At 42.3% G+C, this 6,045-nt stretch overlaps 1 protein-coding gene across 5 annotated transcripts in view; it reads left to right on the forward strand.

The window, feature by feature from the left end:
* The window catches only part of b3galt1b (UDP-Gal:betaGlcNAc beta 1,3-galactosyltransferase, polypeptide 1b), a 160,704-nt gene that overhangs the window by 120,608 nt on the left and 34,051 nt on the right, over window positions 1-6,045 (forward strand). For all 5 annotated transcript variants that reach the window (XR_006312155.1, XM_043693922.1, XM_043693920.1 and 2 more), the window contains 2 exons: window positions 1,936-2,129; window positions 4,771-4,921. The gene's annotated coding sequence lies outside the window, so the exon portion shown is untranslated. The remainder of the gene's footprint in view (window positions 1-1,935; window positions 2,130-4,770; window positions 4,922-6,045) is intronic.

The following is a 6,045-nucleotide window of genomic DNA, read 5'->3' on the forward strand; positions in this document are numbered from 1 at the left end:
TTATCTCCAGCCTTTTAAGCTGACTTTCCTCTTTAAGTGTCAGTTTTTGAAGTTCAAAAGTGCTCTCTTTTTTGTTCTTTCTCTGCTCTCTCTTTTTCCCTCTCTTCTGCTTCTAATCATAACTCAAACTGTTTCATTTCTGCTGCCCTTTCCTTATCTCTCTCCTCTAACTCATGCTGCTTCATTTGCAATTGAATTCTTGCCATCTCCAGAGATTCTAATGGTTTCTCCAGCAAGTTTAAATGATGAGCTACTGCTGTAATGATCTTTTCTTTCCTCACAGAAGCAGACAGTTCCAATTCCAGCTTCTCTGCTAATTCTTGCAACTTGGTCTTATTCACTTTTTGCAAACCTTCCAAAGTCACCACATCTACATCCTGAAAGAGCCATTACTGTCCCAAGCTTTGTCTACCCAATCAACCAACACCCGAAATAAAGACATGAGCACCTATCATTTATTGTTTAAAATCCCGCAAAGGGCCCCCAGTCTGTTATGGACTAAGCCAGACCATTCAAAACATTCTTAAGCAGGCAGCTCAGACCAGAACTTTGCATTCTGTTTTGGTAAGTGTACAGTGAAAACTACCCTGATTAAGTTAGCTTGGTTTGAAAAATGTGGTGCTGGAAAAACACAGCAGGCCAGGCAGCATTCGAGGAGCAGGAGAATCGACGTTTCGGGCATAAGCCCTTCTTCAGGAATGAGGCTGGTGTGCCAAGCGGGCTGAGATAAAGGGTAGGGGAAAGGGAATTTGGGGGAGGGGCACTGGGAATACGATAGATGGAAGGAGGTGAGGGTGAGGGTGATAGGCCGGAGAGTGGGTGGGTAATAGGCTGGAGAGGTCGGGAAGAAGATTGCAGGTCAAGCGGGCAGTGCTGAATTCGGGAATTGGGACTGAGATAAGGTGGGGGGAGGGGAAATGAGGAAGCTAGAGAAATCTACATTCATCCCGTGTGGTTGGAGGGTTCCTAGGCAGAAGATGAGGCGCTCTTCCTCCAGACGTCGTGTGGTCAGGGTCTGGCGATGGAGGAGGCCAATGACTGGCATGTCCTTGGTGGAGTGGGAGGGGTGGTTAAAATGTTCAGCCACAGGGCGGTTGGGTTGGTTGGTGCGGGTGTCCCAGAGGTGTTCTCTGAAACGTTCCGCAAGTAGGCGGCCTGTCTCCCCAATGTAGAGGAGACCACATCAGGTGCAATGGATACAGTAAATGATGTGTATGGAGGTGCAGGTGAATTTGCGAATTATATGGAAGGATCCATTGGGGCCTTGGAGGGAGTTGAGGGGGGAGGTGTGGGCGCAAGTTTTGCACTTCTTGCGGTTGCAGGGGAAGGTGCCGGGAGTGGAGGTTGGGTTGGTGGGGAGTGTGGACCTGATGAGGGAGTCGCGGAGGGAGTGGTCTCTCCAGAACGCTGATAGGGGTTGGGAGGGAAATATATCCCTGGTGGTGGGGTCTGTTTGGAGGTGGCGGAAATGACGGAGGATGATACGATGTATCTGGAGGTTGGTGGGTGGAAGGTGAGGACCAGTGGGGTTCTGTCCTGGTGGCGATTGGGGGGGTGGGGTTCAAGGGCGGAGGTGTGGAAGTGTAATACTAGTTTATGAAAATATTCTGGTAAGTAGAAATAAACTAAATCAAAATACTTTGGTTTGGTTCTGAAATGTAAATCAAACTTGTAGAGAAAATTATTGCAATATAGTATCTTTTCCCTTGGAAAGGGAAGGACATAGCTTGTCATTGTAAGAATTGCAGCCATTTTATGAATATAAGGAATTACATGTTCGCAGGATGCTAATACTGTCTGCTAAAGCCATAATTAAGGATAATAATACATGTTGACAGTGCAATTGTCATTTTAAGATCTAAATAAAGTGGCGCTTTTATATTATTGATCTAATATCATTTTATAACTTCCAGCTTCTCAATGTTTTCCATATAGGGCTGGATTTTCATGGAGTCAAGAGACTCCATGGAGGAGTGAAAGTGGCAGCCAGCCCAGATTCCAAGATTCATGACCCCATTCCAGTTGTTGGTAAATTTTATGGAGTCAGGCCAATTTTTAAATCACTCGTGATTCACAGCACCTCAGATGTGTCTAGAAAACCTAGTTTGGATGAGGGAAACATTTCAAAGGTGAGTTTCAAAAGTCTTTCCCATTCTTCCCATCTCAAGCTATGCTCTACGAGCACCATATTCAACCCTCCAATAACCCATCATCTCTTTGATTCCATACTTTTGTACACATTGTGTCATGCTAATGAAGTGTATAATTACAAAATGTTGTATCAAAAGCCTTCAATCATTCAACATGGCTGGTTTACATTTAAACCACTTCACCCAATGAAACAGCAGCTACTGGATGACAATACTATCCACTAACCTTCAGGCCAATGACTCTGACTCTGACTCTTGATACTTAACCCTCATGCACATAGGCAGAATGGAAATACTGAAAACCATGCAGCCACACTAGATATCATTGAACAAATTGGTAACTTGCTGAGTCATGGTTCCACATTCCTTGGTCTACTCTGAGGGAGCCCTGCAGTAGTCATCAGAGCAAATGTCGTGGTACATTGTGGTCTGCTGCATTTTGCACAACCTCAACATCATAAGCATCTAGTCCTTACCACCAGATACATTGTGGTTAGCTGTGGAGGAATGAGAAGAGATACTGAAGGAGGAAGAGGAGAGACCCGCAACCAAAGCCTTTTTGACTGGTCTGGCACAGTCTATCCTACCACTGTACTTGTGAACACAACCCAATTTGTCATTCAACAATAGCAAATTTATGGACCCAAGCATGATGCAGCACCTGATGGCTGATCTCTCAGTTTTCATTGCAGCACAAGCAAAAGACATCCCTGCTGTAGGAGACAATGGTGTAATTGTAATATTGCTGGACTAGTAATCTAGAGGACGGGCTAATGCTCCAGGGACATGGGTTCAAATCACACAATGACAGCTGGTGAAGTTTGCATTCAATTAATAAATCTGGGACAGAAATCTAGACTCAATAATGATCAGCATGAAACTGTTATTGACTGTCAGTTTAAAAAAAAGTAATTCACTAATGTCCTTTAGGGGTGGAAATCTGCCAGGTTTACAAGATCTGGCCCGAAACATAACTCCAGATTGACAGTATTATGGTTGACTGCCCTTTGAAATAGCCTAGCAAGCCATTCAGGTCAACCTTTTACTAACCTTCTCAGGGTCACACTCATTGCATGAAAGAATAAAATAAAAAGGTCACACAACATTACAAGAATAGTTATATTTCAAGCGAAAGTACTTTCGGACATCCACATTTAAAAGGGCAGAGTTCTACGTTCTCTGCATAGTCTCATACCTGACTCCTCCAGGCTCCTTGACAGTGACCACAAACCATTTGGCAGGTATGTCATTGCAACAAGCATTTCAGTTTGCTTACCTAACAGCCTTCAGTAAGCACACCACCGAAGACTTCAAATTGTTCTTTCTAAGGATTTGTAAGTGACCTTGTCTTTGATGAGCTGGCATCTGCACTTCCTTTGTCCCTTTCCCAGACTGCAAGCCACTTGAGCCTAGGATCTCAACATGTGCAGATCTGAACAATTCTCCAATGTTCGAGCTGTTTCCATATCTGCTCTGATGGATGTAAGATGGAGTGATGAAGCTTCTTTCTCATGATTCTCTTCATTGCCTGTCCATGTGGATATCTGAAAAGAGAAAGGATTGTGGTAAATAGAGGGGAGGTTGAGAATGAAAGGATGTATATTTATACTGTCAGCAACCTCTAACCGGGGAGAGATTGTGGGATGAGTGTGAAGTACGATCCAAATCGAAGGTTTAGGTTTAAGCAGCTTTGGTTCAGCATTGCTGCTATCCATGGCCGTTCATTTGTGTCTCTAATAATTACAAACACTATCTCTTCGGTGGTTTTGAGAGTATGCAGGTGTGTCTGTGCCCTGCCTTTAGGCTCCTGCTTCTCCCTGTTATGCATCATTTGTGTTACAAAAGAGAATATATGTCAGTGCTTGTGATGAAAAGTGCCTGGATGTTATGGCTAGCTGTGCAGTTGATAGGCTATGGCATTCAAAGATGTGTTTACTAATGCTGAATACTTGCAGCACTGCATCCTGTTCCTTGGGCTATATTTCTGGCATTGATCATCATGGCTAGCTATTCCCAATGTCGTCTTAAAGTGTTTCTGAATGGTCTCCTGGCTGTTTAATGCAGAATCGTAAAACCTTGAAATCTCTTTCATGTGCTATCAATTAGCGTTGTTCTTACCCAAATGTTCTTTTGCAAACCCAGTTCTAGCATCTGCTGCAGCCATTCACCATCCTTTTAAGAGATACAGGTTGGCTTTCACGTAAACAAGTTTAAAACTGAAGTTTGCATGCTACCTCCATCAGAACCAACATGTACAGGTTAATCAAGCGATGTGATATTCATAAATACAAATAAACTATGTTTCATAAATACAAATAAGCTGAATAAACTGTGATAATCATGTATAGTTTGGGGGCTTTGTTAAAAATTTGTTGCCTAGATCTTCTCATACCTGATGTACTTGCAAGTTAATCACAAAAGCTGACTTTTCCTCCTGAGGTATTTATTTGCAGTAGTATAATGTCTCAAAATTATGAAAAGTGTGCCTTTTTGATAAATTATCACAATTGCTAAGATTGCTAGTTAAATTGTAATTCAAATAAAACATTCATTTTCATTAATAAATACCTCCTACATTGAGTATGAGTTAAAAATAATAATATTGTTTTTTTTCCAATAGCCAGGAGTTGTAACTGAGCCTAGCACTAAGCCTCACCATAATTAGGCTTAGTTTTAATGTGGATTTCAATATCAGATGAGTTACTTCCAGGATAAAGGATATGCTGCGTCTTGTGAATTCTCTGTGGAGAAAGTCTGAGGTGAAAGCTAAGGTAAAAAGATTTAATGTATGCTTATATCTATTTGCATAATAGCATGGTGTTGCTAGCACAATAAAATTGGGTTTTATGAGGACAATAATCCTTATACCTATGGTATTACCAAAACAAACTGACTTCACAGGCTGAAGTATCCAGGAATCTGGATTCAAAAGTTATGAACACAGCCCAGTCCATCTCACAAGTTAAATTTCTATTCATTGACTCAATATATACTTCTTACTACCTCAGAAAGGCAGCAAACATAATCAAAGACCCCTCCCACCCTGGTTATAATCACTTTCAACTTCGGGCAGAAGATTCAAAAGCTTAAACACACAAACCAACAGATTCAAGAATAGCTTCTTCCCACTGTTATTAGACTTCTGAATGGACCTAGGCAGAAGTGGGTACTGCAGCTGCTGGAGATTAGACTCAAGATTAGAGTGGTGCTGGAAAAGCACAGCTGGTCAGGCAGCATCCGAGGAGCAGGAAAAATCAATGTTTCAGATAAAAGCCCTTCATCAGGAATGGATCTCTCAGGTTTAAAATTTGTTGTTGATCTCGGTGTTTGTGCACCTTCTCTACAGCCATATCATTGTATTCCTCCCTCTGTATGTGAAAGGCAAGAGAATGGTTAAGACTAAAATTGGGCCCTTGAAGACAGAAACAGGGGAATATATTATGGGGAAAAAAGAAATGGCAGAAGAATTGTTCACTGGGGAAGACACAAGCAATCTCCCTGAGGTAACAGTGGCTGAAGGTCCTGAACTTAAGGGAATATATATTTGCCAGGAATTGGTGTTGGAGAGACTGTTAGGTCTGAAGTTTGATAAGTCCCCGGGACCTGATGGTCTACATCCCAGGGTACTGAAGGAGGTGGCTCGAGAAATCGTGGATGCGTTGGTGATTATTTTCCAGAGTTCAATAGATTCGGGATCAGTTCCTGCGTATTGGAGGGTGGCTAATGTTGTACCACTTTTTAAGAAAGGTGGGAGAGAGAAAGCAGGAAATTATAGACCAGTTAGTCTGACCTCAGTGGTGGGAAAGATGCTGGAGTCTATTATAAAGGATGAAATTACGACACATCTGGATAGCAGTAACAGGATAGGTCAGAGTCAGCATGAATTTATGAAGGG

This window comes from Chiloscyllium plagiosum, chromosome 7 (genome assembly GCF_004010195.1).
Source record: "Chiloscyllium plagiosum isolate BGI_BamShark_2017 chromosome 7, ASM401019v2, whole genome shotgun sequence".
Classification (NCBI taxonomy): domain Eukaryota; kingdom Metazoa; phylum Chordata; class Chondrichthyes; order Orectolobiformes; family Hemiscylliidae; genus Chiloscyllium; species Chiloscyllium plagiosum.